The 12,585-nt window shown below is 35.1% G+C and overlaps 1 long non-coding RNA gene and 2 pseudogenes across 1 annotated transcript; 2 read left to right on the forward strand and 1 right to left on the reverse strand.

Moving 5' to 3' along the window:
- The first annotated feature begins 1,034 nt into the window (after positions 1-1,034).
- On the forward strand, positions 1,035-4,047 carry LOC120167452 (annotated as a pseudogene).
- Positions 4,048-5,595: 1,548 nt separating this feature from the next.
- On the reverse strand, positions 5,596-6,438 carry LOC120167429. Its single transcript, XR_005520043.1, has 2 exons — positions 6,394-6,438; positions 5,596-5,724 (listed from the first exon to the last, which is right to left on the reverse strand). It is a non-coding gene; the product is annotated as an uncharacterized LOC120167429 (long non-coding RNA).
- Positions 6,439-8,952: 2,514 nt separating this feature from the next.
- Positions 8,953-12,585, forward strand: part of LOC120167453 — a 53,711-nt pseudogene continuing 50,078 nt past the window's right edge.

A 12,585-nucleotide genomic window follows, 5' to 3' on the forward strand; every position in this document is an offset into this window, starting at 1 on the left:
TAATCATCTTTTTAGTTCCTTCATTCAAGGTTTTAACTAGAAATATTTTAATGATGTTTTGGCTAGTAAAAGAATTTGGAGAGTTTTCTCAAGTTAAAAAAAGATAGAAGAGGTGCAACTCGAGCTTCCTCTTCTCTGAGATAAAAAGGTGATACTCAACTTATTTGATGTGCTCCATGTACGTGATAATGTGATACGTGGTTGCTTGATATATGTATGTTGTCTTGTTGTCTTGGTCATGAAATCTCTAAATGATTGAGTAATAATAGGAACAAATTTATGAATATAGTGATCTGCATGAGGTTAAATTATTACAAACTAGATTTATGTTTTAGTTAATTATTTTTGAAAAAAGGGGACAAATAAAATTGGTTTGTGAAAAGGGGGAAAATATCCCTAGTCTTAATAAGTTTTGGGAAAACCTATGAATACGTAGAAAAAGGTGTTAAGACACCAATCAAATGTTTTGTCTAGAAGTCTTAGTTGTTTGATATATTTTTTTTATGAACAAGAGAGGATAATAGAGAGTAATGAGTAATCTCCATTTCAAGATCAGTATTGTCCTGCTGCAGAAGAGCACTAATCTCCATCGGTGGCGTGAAGAAGAGTTTGTTTGCAAGTCCTCCAGTTCCGACCATCTTGGCTAGCTTATCGGCAACCTGGTTAGCAATTCTGTTGACATGATCCGCCTTAACAATCCAATCCGAGTTAATCAGATTGAGAATACGATCAAGAAGAGTGAATGAGCTACCATTACTGTTATCCTACTGAATAATTTGACCAACCTCCAAGCTATCTGTCTCCACCATAACTTGTCTCTCACCATGATTCTAAGCATAGGATAAATCTTCATGAACACCCTATAGTTCCGATAGAAATGTGTATGAGATTCAGAGTTATTAAATTTTGATTTGGTTTAATTTTACAGAGTTGAAGCAAAACATGGAAAGAAGAGTCTACGAAGCTAAGATGAGCTCATTCTCGATAGTGTTTTGCTTACATCTTTCCATGAAACTCCTCTACACATTGCCATCATGCGTGGTCACCTTCATTTCGCCGCATCTCTTCTTCGTCGACGACCCAAGTTGTCGAGTGAATTTGACGCTCTTCACTGTCTGCCTGTTCACCTGGCCGCCATCAAGGGCCATGCGGATCTCGTCGAAAAATTACTCGGTGTGAACCAGAGTTGCTGGTCCATACGAGACGAGGCTGGGAGAACGGTGCTTCATTTGGTGGCCATGAAAGGGAGGGTTAATGTTTTGAATGTGATGATCAGGTGTTGTCCCGTGGCGATATTGTACCATGATGAAACAATCTTACACTTGTGCGTCAGGTATAATCAATTGGAAGCTTTAATGGTGCTGGTGGAGGCTTCAAATGAACATGACAGAGCGTTTGTTACTGTCCCGGATGATACTGGTAACACCATCCTACATCTTGCCATATTTCTTAATCGTTTTGAGGTAACCAATTTATTCCTCTTTTCTTTTACAATTCTCAATAAGCCTTAATGCAAAATTTGACTCTGGTTATTATGATGATAAACATGTTTATGTTCCTTGTGAACGTAAGTAGAAAATGTAATGAACCGTAATGAACGTAATGAATCGAAGGGAGTTCATTGCCTTGGACTTGATAGACCATTCTCCAAGAGATTTCAAAACCCTCGAAGTAGAAAATGTTTTGATGCGAGCAGGTGCTGTAGATGAAATTATTCCACCTCAAACGAAACCACTGAATAACGAGATTGTTCCATCCCAAACGGAACCACCGAATATCGTAATTGGTTCATCTTAAACGAAACAACTAATACTGATTCTGATCGTTGGAGGGATGGAAATCGAAACAAACTCAACGAAAAAATCATCATGGCTCATCCGGTTATGGCAAGCCTACAGCAAGCACATGAGACACAAAGGCAAATGGATAGAGGAAATACAGGGTCCACTGATGCTCGTTGCCACTTTAACTGCAACCATTTATTTTCAAGTTCTCTACAGTACACCGGGTGTTGGTCTCAATTAAATTGCAACTATGAGTAACTACATTTTTTTTAGTGTAGAAGAACTAGATTGTTGGTTTTCTTGTTTGCCATCATTTGAGAAATTCAGAAAGACTTGTATTCTCTTGATGGGATATTATCAAATGTTATTAACATGTCTTAAGAGTTTGAGTAGGTAGATTCTGAATTAGACCTGGAACTTCAGATTAAGCATGAGTTAATCCTACGAGTAAGCTTCAAAAGATGTGGTCTCAAAGAAAGTTGCTTGCACATGGTGATCATGGTGAAGTTTTCATATTTCTGTTGAATAATAGAAATAGAAAGTATAAGGGCAGTTCAATTCTCATAAGATTCAATTACAGAACCTTGAGGATTTCGGTGAAGTTTGTGGTTTAAAGTTCTCAGTTCACTGGTAGGTTATGGACGATTGAGTGGTAGAGCTTTCACTTGCTTCTCAAAATATTATTGGCCAAATGAATATTATTTGCTCTCAAAACTCTCGGGAGAAAAGTACCAGAGAATTTTTGTATTCCGTAATTGATACAACATTCTGACTACATATAAAAATAATGGATGATTTTGTTACTTAGAAATTGATTTGAAATGTACAGCTGGTACATGGGAATATAGACCTGTTTTATTTTGTTATATAGTTTTCTGGTGCATTTTTAGCTGAATGCGAGATTCAGTTGGCCAATGTTAATAAGGTTTCATTTATCTCCCCCACTTTTACTCTCTTTTTTTTTTTTTTGGTATTCTGGTACCTTACTATGGAATTTCTAGTAGTTTTAATTTGCCACAATTTTAACATACCATCCTCCCTTATGTAGGTTGAGACTTTGCTAATTACTTGATTGAAGCTAGGAATGAACTGCAGCACAAGTAAGTTCATAATTATTGTGATGTTTTACATGCTTTTTGGTTGTTTTGCTTTTAGCTCTGTTTTTATTGTTTTTGGCAAAAATTGCTGCTCGATTTTGATCCATGTAACAAGTTTGCCGGCGTTCTTCTTCCTTCCAACTTCCTCTTTAACTACTTTTGTTCTGTTTGTTTTCAGAATATGGAATTGCTTTCTATTTATTTCTTGACTCCTTGAAAGGATAATCTGTTCTTTCAATATAGGCTTTCCTGTTTGATTTCACTGCTATGATTGTACTGCAGATCTGAGGTAATCAAACGTAAGTTTACAATAACAAAGGCTCTACTATTCATAGCAGATCGATCATCATTTGATCGCCTGAGGCAGCAGGTTAGCAACCCTACAAGATAAACTTTCGCTTCTGGTGTGAACTGGTCATTATCATTAATTTTGATCCCCTCTGATAGTTGATAATTTGAGTGTTTAGATATGTAAGCTAGAAATGGAACAGAAGAGAGTAGAAGAGGATGCATTTGTCTATAACTGGCTCTAACAGCAACTTAAGCTATCACCGGCATATAAGGTACAATTCAAACCTGTATTCGAATAGTTGGTTTATTTTCAAATTTTGTTAGTTCTGTTGTCGGTCTTATTTTTCGAGGAAGGATGGGATAACTTAATCACGAATAAAACTTGTGTCCTTGTCACTCTTCTTTCAGCAGTTATTCTTAGTTACCTAGGAACATGTCTTTCATGGAAGTTTCTTCTGTCTTTGCCCTTCCATACTTGCAACTTAAAGTGCTATTTATATATACGTTGAGTGAAAAAGGAAACAGTTCATTCGCACGGGATTATAAAAAGGATCCATAGGAAGGGAACTTTTTTGTCTAGCTTTGTATCACTTCTGCACGTAGAGCAGCAAAATGGATTGTTAAAATGTCTTTTTTCTTCCCAACGTATATTTGCTCTCTCATTGCAATTAGAACATACATCATCATGATTCTAACGACTCTCTATCTCCCAGCTGCTTGAAATTTGTGCTTGCATGGAGTCTAAGGGCAACTCTGGTGAGCCGATGGAAGACACAGATACGGAATTCACTGACATCTATTTGGAAGAGCTATTAGCTCAGGAAAAGAAGTATTCATTTTGGTTGGTTGCTCATCTTTTATCTCCTGATTTCTAAATTTTGTTTACACACCACTTATGATTCACCTTTCTTCTTGAGTGATACTTGCAGAAAGAAAAAATGGGAAATCAAGGTTAGCCTCTAACTGACGATAACGTCTGTTTAAGCTAATTTGACCAAGAAACCTCCCCACTTTTCGTAGTACGTATCTTCAAATTATGTTTCTTTAGTTTTTGCAGCAAAATCATTGTCATAACTTCAGTTTTCACAGGTTCATCCATGGGAGCTATTCATACATTGGGCTGTAAATGAGACGAGACAGATCGCGAGCTACTCGAATCGACTCGATCAAGACTCGATAAATACTCGGATCGAATGGACTCGACTCGAGTTCTTAACGAGCTACTTGATATTCGACTCGAAAAACTCGTGAGCAACTCGAAAATATAATAAATTAATATTTTATTTTTTAAAAATAAATTATCAATAATATTAATATTTATGCATTGATTTTTTTAAAGAAAATATAATGGATTTTCATGTATTTAAAGTTCAAGTTCGAGTTTGAGGCTTTAATCAAGTTAAGTTTAAGAATTTTTTTTATTTCGAGCCTTTTCGAACTGCTCACGAGCTTCAGTTCAGGATTTCGAGTTCGAGTTGAGCTTAAAAATTTTAAGCTCGCGAGTTTTCGAGTTGACTCGAGCTCCATTTCAGAGTTTTCGAATAGAGTCGAGTCGAACTCAGCAATACTCAAACTCGACTCGGCCTTTACACCCCTATTCATACAGAACGACAAAGCTCTATGATCATTCCACACCATGCTTTCAGCTGAACTTTGGCCTTCAGCTAGCACAGCCATCTTTCGAGATCCAAGCATCGGCTTATTTCATTGCCGAAATCTTTATGTATTGCATCGGTGATGTCTTGCTTTAGTTGATCTAAGGAGTTTAGGTTCGAGTAAAGCTAATTATATAGCTGAAAACATCTGCATCCAGATTGAAGCTATGAATTATAGAAGGGCTGGTGTTATTGTAGATTATACAGAAGTTGAAAATATTACTGCTTAATGTGGGAAATAGCGTTTTGATAAATGAACTCAGATTCAATGGTTTGGAATAACATCAGATTGTTTATTTCCCTGCATGAATTCTCTCTTTTAATTACAACCATAATTTAATCCATCAAAATTTCTGCAATCCTTTGATGAAATATATGTATTTTTCAGTTGATCTATTACAAACATTATTTTATATACAGATCTTGTTTCCTTCCGCTGATATATCCATTCTATGGCCTAATTTTTGTGAGGACCCAGATGAGAAAAATGCAAAAATTAAGCCAAAACAAACCGGAAATCAGCAAAATTTGCGAATTTTCAGAGGAAAGAAATAATACCCACAATTGAGGGCGCAAGCATTAACATTGTAGAGGCCGGAGCCGACCAAAGCTTGAACGAGATAAACAAGGCCAAGGGAATCGATCCCTTCCCCATTGGTAACCAAAACGACAGGCTTCGAGATGTCGTTTTCATCACAGGAAGAAGTAGATATCTCAGTAGAATCAGCAATAGCCTCAGATTTTTTCTGTTGCTCGTCTTTTTTGTAGTTGTCGGAGTTCCCTCCCTTTCTGCTAAGAAGAACTTCCTGGAGATTGTTAACCAGACCAGGAGGTGACATGTTTTTTCTCGTGGTCGTCATTTTGTTCTGAATTAAACAATAATGATTGAATCAAAACCTAAGGGTGGGTTTTGTTCACGGAATGTAAGATAATCAGTGGGAATGTAAGATTATTAGGAAATATGATTACTAGGAATGTTGTATTTTGTGTTTGATTGGTTTAACAAAAATGTAAGATTAACATATTTAGTTAAAAGAATAAAAAATTATTGGAATGTATATTTGATCAAATTATACTTATCATATATTTATTTTTTAACAAGTTGAAAAATATTTATATTTTCTTTAAAAAATTTAAATTCATAAAATTTAAATTTTTTTTACAAAATTGAAAATATAAAAAGGTTTAATGAAATGGTAAAATTTTATTTTAACCTTTAACTTCATATAAAATTTTATTTATAGATTTTTTTTTGTAAATCTAAAATAGTATAAGGATAAATTTATAATTTAACATTCATAGAATTTTTATTATTCAATGACAGAAGAATGATATTTTTGAAAAAAAAAATTAAGGGCATTTTAGTTCAAAACGTCGGTAATCCAATAATACCTAAGGAAGGAAAGTAATGACATTCCTGATAATATACCCCAAAAAATCTACTATTGGTAATAAAACATTACCGGGAATGAGATTCCCGGCCAACCAAACATGGGAATATGATTTCATTCCCATGGGAATGTGGATTTCATTCTCATGGGAATCTCACATTCTTGATCCAAACACCCCTAAAGGGGAGGATTACACAAATAAATTTGGTTCAAAAGGGAGATTGAATATAGGTGGATAAACAAGATGGACCGGATCTGACGGGAGAGTGAGGAAAATGGCAAAATGGGCCCACTGAGGTCAACAGGATATTTATTTAGCCCAATAGGGCACCCATTTTTTTTTTTGGATCTATAGCAATTTCTACATTGTAGAGCAAACTCGTCACATCGAAGTGATAAGTTTCATGTGATATAATTTTTTTATTTCGACCTAAATATTTTTAATATTTCCATTGGAACTCGAGGTGACGAGTCCCTTTAAAAAATTATTTTTGGAAGATTATTAAGTGTATTTTTCCCAAAAAATACGTGAAACTTATCACCTCGAAGTGATGAGTTCTATCTTTTTTTTGTCTCCAAGATGTGGTATGGTATACTATGTTGAAAAGAAAAAACTACAAACTTAGTACATTAACATGAAGACATAAATTGGACTAATCTTACAAACACCATAAATATTAAATAAAATCATTAACATAGTAGTATGATTAAGAAGTTTTAATCTTCGTAATCAGTAGACTCGTCAGAAGTAAGATTAAGTTCTTCAATTCCCCATTCTTTTTGTTGTTGACGTTCACGTACGAATTGGAACCATGTTTCTGGATCTCTATCATCTATATTTTTTTCCTTGGTGTTTGTCTGAGTTGGTGGGAGATTCGAGTTGGAAGCAACATCCTCAATGGTGCGAGCAAGGTCGAGATCATCGAACTCTACAAACAAATCGACATTAGACAAATAGTGATAGAAATATGTCTCAATCATGTTAGCAAGGTCTACATCATCGCTTAGATGAAACCTCATACAAGATACTAAAATTTTATCATATATGGAAGATACTCTTGTTTCTATATTTGACTTCAACTCATGTAGCTGGATATTTTTTTAGAAACACATGATTGTAGATTTGCAATCGTAAAAAACAATTGCAAAAAGAGTTGACATGTTTGGAAAAAAAACTCAAGCTTTGGAAGTGAAAGATTGAAGGTGTTATAGTTTTTATTTTTTGCTTCAATATCATAGTTAAATGGATTTCAACTCACACATATTAATAGTTGCCGAAGATGATTAAATGAGCATTAAAAAGTTGGTGAAATATTGGTTGAATTTTATATTGAATGAGGTATGAAAAAGCCAACCATATCATTATTACTACAATAAATGACCTCTGAAAAGTAGCTGAAACGATGCATTATTGCTGTAATAAATGACCTCTAAAAAGTAGTTGAAATAGTGAATTATTGATGTAATAAATGGCCTCTGAAAAGTAGTTGAAATGATGAATTATTGTTGTAATAAATTACCTCTAAAAAGTAGCTAAATCTGTGAACTATTGTTGTAATAAATGGCCTCCGAAAAATAGCTAAAATGGTAAATTATTGCTGAAATAAATGACCTCTGAAAAGTAGTTGAAACGGTGAATTATTACTGTAATAAATGACCTCTGAAAAGTAAATGAAACAGTGAATTATTGTTGTAATAAATGACCTCTAAAAAGTAGTTGAAAAGTAACTGAAAGATTGAAGATTGAGATGACATTTCACTTGAGAGTTCTTGGATAGTAATTAATGAAGGGTCGTATTTGTTTTAAATTGGCTCATTTCTGACGAATCTTCACAAGCCTTATTATTTTGTTGTAATTTTTTTGAACAAGAATAGATCAATCTCTCTCTGAAGATGTGGCAAACAAGTTTTTCGTAATCGTCCACCCAAATGGCCAAGTTGTTGAAACTGGAGACGGTGTTCAGTTCACATCACGCAGGCCTGTGAACATGATATTCTCAAAAAATGTAACTAATGGGGAAATGAAGAGTATGATCAAAAACAAAATCAGAGCCTTGTTTCAAGTTTGAGATATCGACACATCGTTTCAGAGACTCCGCTGAAATACGGAGTAATCGTGCTCGATGATGACGAAGATGTATTTGTTATGGTTGGTCTTCATCAATCTTCGATAATCAGATTATTATCGAAACTGCAGATATTCCTACTTGCTAAAATACTGCTGTCACACCTAAATTTAGGGACTAAAATTTATTAATTTTAAAGTATCGAATTAAAGTAGTAACAAGAGAAAAGTTAGGGACCAAATTACAAATTTCTTAAAGTTGTAGGTTGGTTTTGAAACTTGTGGGAAGTTCAAGGTCTTGAACCTAAATTTTACCATTTTTATTACCCAGTGAAAAAATAAATTTCCTCTATCGATTAACCCCAATTTCCCCCCAAAATTATCAAAACCTAATCCCTAAACCCCTCGTCGATCATCACCTCAATTTAATTGTCGTCTGACCACCTTAGTCGGTGTCGCTAAAACCAAAATGATCGTCGCCTTACTCCGATCAAAACTCGACTCTTATCCATCGCAAATCAGCATCGTTCGCTGTAAAAACCATCAAGAAGATCCGATATTTTCAACCCCGATCGCCGTTCGTTTTCTTCGATTTCGGCCAAACCATTGATCGTTTTGCCTAACCGTGTAACACCCCCAACCCGTATCCGACCCGAATACGAGTCCGAGATGAGCTTATGGATCGATGTGAAGAAGGACAGGTCAGTCCTCCTTACCGAAGGTCAGATCAGAAGAGAAATTAATAATATGTATTTTATTTTATATAATCTAATTGGCATGTATTTATGGAAAAATAAATTATAAAAGCTCTGAACAGTTTTGTAAACGTTTTGAGTAAATATATGTAAATTATTTAGTATGTTTTAAATGGAATTTGAATATTTCTCTATTTGATATAAGAAAATGGTTTGAAAAGTTGATGTGACATCTTGGACTCGTATTCGGGTCGGATACGGGTTAGGGGTGTTACACACCGCCTCCACCGTTGCCTTCACCGGTGTCGTGCGATCAAAACCCGACATGTTGGTTGCTGCACCGTTGTCTTTCTCATCGTCCGCCGTGGTAAGCTCAGATTTTTGTGTTTTCGGTGATTTTAGAGAATTTTATTGTGATTGTTGGGTTGTTATTGGTTAATCCGAAATGTGGATGAACAGGGAGTAATCGGTCGACAACTCTGAGCCCTCCGCCGTCGTCACGCACCGCCACCCGCGCGTGGGGCTTGTTTTGGTCCAGGGAGTTTTCCATAACCGGGTCTACTAGACCTGCCTGATCTGACCTACCCCGCCTGATCTGACCTAACCCGCCTGATCCGATCCAGTCACTGAGTCAACTCGTCGGAGTCAACTCGACTGAGTCAACTCATTAACTTTGATCGTTAACTTTGCCCGGTCTGACCGTCAATTTTGATTTTGACTGAAAAAATCAAATTTTTCAAAAAACTCTATATTTTTCGACGTCCTGAGTTCAAATCTGAAGTCTATTTTTTTCAAATTTGTACCCTATAAGTCATTTTCAATGTTTTATCTTTGGATTCAATTTGGTTTCTCATTTAAGTTCAGTTTCTGACGTAAATTCGTTTGCTATGTATCTGAGGAATTATTGGTCATTTAATTAAAGTTCGAGGAAGATCGAATGGAGTTTAAATGGTTGATTGATATGGCACGATAACTGAGGTAATACTCTACTACCTTTTGTATGCTTTTCGGAACCCATTGATAAATGGTAAATTCATGAATGGAAATGATTGGTCCATTAGGTGTAGTTAACTATCATTGGACTCATACGGAACACTGTATAAGACTCTGACGGCTCGAAAAAGAAATTGATAGACTGGTCGAAAATAAATTTCAGTTCAATTATTTAATCAGTAAATCAATCAATCTCAGAGCGTGTAAATTCTTATTAATTTTGTTAAAGGTTAAATGTTGGGAATATTTGAATAAGAAATTACCAAAAATAACCTATGGGGTAAAATTAAAAAATTCCCTTGTACTATAAAAAACCAAGACTTCCCCTAGTGGTGAAAATAACCTTCATGATCAAATGAACAAAGTACTCTGAACTCTAAATGAACTAGAATACTTTCAAGTCTAAGTTATCCAAAGCAATTCCACTGACAGAATTAAATGAAATGACGATAATACCCTTAAAGTGTAAAAATGACTATGGATGACTATGTTAAGGTAGACGACCTGAGAACTTATATTATGATTAAGTTAAACTGAATGGAAGTAATGTATGTATTCGAATTTGCAGAAACGATCGAATTACTCTGGAAACTCTTAAATGACCGGGATAGACTTTACTAATAAATGGACTAAGTACCCTCAAAGACCTTGAATTAAGGGTGTTGAACCAAGAATCAAGCACGTCTACATTTCTTGATATCGTTACAATGCCGAAATGAAATAAAGATCTATTCAACGATGATTCTAAATAATATCAATTCGACAAGAGTTGTCTGATTGAAAAGTGAATACCCTGAAAGTGCAACAAATTGACCAGTTGACAAGCATCAGTGATGGGAGTTGTTCAGTTCAAGTTAACTCGTTATTTCGATAGATCGATACAAATCTTAAATGCCCTGAATCTTTGTTTCTCCCTAATTAGATCAATCACTCAGAATTCTCCAAGAACCTAATACCCAAATTGCATCTGATTTCCTGGATAATGGAATCACTCCTGTCATATCTGAAAACACAAGTAACTCTGATGTAAAGGATTCTGAAAACTTTTTCGATTACATAGTACCTATAAAAAATAGCCGAATATTATATGATCATGATAAATCACATTATGAATAACTGATGATTCCGTCAGCTAAAGAACTCTTTCAATAGTGATTCTAATTTCTGTCATACTATCGGTATATTGAAGATCTACGTTTCCCTTGCCGATAAGATTATCAAGTATCTTCGAATAATATTTGGAACCTCTAGTGTGTTTCCTGATCATTATAGATATTTTCTCAGATTTTAAAAGTATGACTTTGTTATCTGGAATATAGTCTGACCTCTGATTTCTACTATGAACTTTGATATATATTCTAATCTCTTATTTCTGTTCTGATCTTTGATCTTTGCTCAGATTAATGATATCTCTATTTACTGATTAAAATTATTTTTATAATGGTACTCTGGGACACTGGTATAACTATAGACACTGACAGGTTTAGTCGTTGTTGGTAATTCCTTGTATAGGTTAAACACCGACTGGTAATTCCTTATGGACCTAAGGCGACTCTTGGGTGGGCTCCTAGGTCTAATGGGCCTAGTGATTAGACCTTATGGACCCTAAGGCACTCCCTTAGAGATGACACCATTGTTATGTGCTTTTAGGTAAGACCTTATGGACCTGAGGGCATTCCCTCAGGTGGGTACCTACGCTTTGGTTAGGATAAGACCTTATGGACCTAAGGTGCTCCCTTAGGTTGGATCCTACGCCCTTTTGGGCCTAGGGTAAGTCTTTATGGATGCAGTTCTGGGGAACTACATATTGGAGTTCGGTTGGAGAGTTTTACTATGGTTTTTAAAAATAATTTTTAAACTGATACTATTTTAAAAAGATCTGTACATTTTCACTGGTTTTGGGGGAACACACTATACACCCTATTCTAATCTCTTAAACCTAGTCCTCTGAATGTTTACTCTGAACTAAAAGTTTCCTATATTTTACTACCTGAAATATTAGTGGACCTATGTTTCTAATAATAATCTGTAGATGTCTGAATCAATAAGGAAAATATGATTACATATTATCTGCATGTCATTCAGTATCATTTGTTAGTATTGTATTACTGAGCTTCTCAAAACTCACTCTGTTACTCACTATTTCAGGTTAAAAGAATTGAATCATTGCAACTATCGATGTCAGTAGGGGAGTTCCACCAGCATTGCTTACAGAGTAGAGTGCATGTGATTAGGGGGCATGTAACTTGTATTTTGCTTTTATATATGAGTCTAGAATCTGTTTTATTTCTGAATATTGTTAAATTTTACTTTTGTATTTATAAATTGTTTTATGATTTTAAGCATTTTAACAAAAAGTTTAATTTTTTTGAGATTTTTATGGTGGGTCACTCTGGTGGCCCTAATGTGACATCCCATATCGAATCAGGTTACCCGTATTGATCTGAGAGTGTTACAGTTACACTGGTGATCGCAGAAGTAGGACTATCAGAAGATGTAGATAACCTCGTTGGGCGATTCAATGAAATCCTTATTGATTTTAGCGAGGACGATAAAACTTTTGTTCTGCTTACGATGGATAATGACACACCAATAATCGACGAATCTAATATCA

Source organism: Hibiscus syriacus, unplaced genomic scaffold, assembly GCF_006381635.1.
Source record: "Hibiscus syriacus cultivar Baekdansim isolate YM2019G1 unplaced genomic scaffold, ASM638163v2 tig00111678_pilon, whole genome shotgun sequence".
Lineage (NCBI taxonomy): Eukaryota > Viridiplantae > Streptophyta > Magnoliopsida > Malvales > Malvaceae > Hibiscus > Hibiscus syriacus.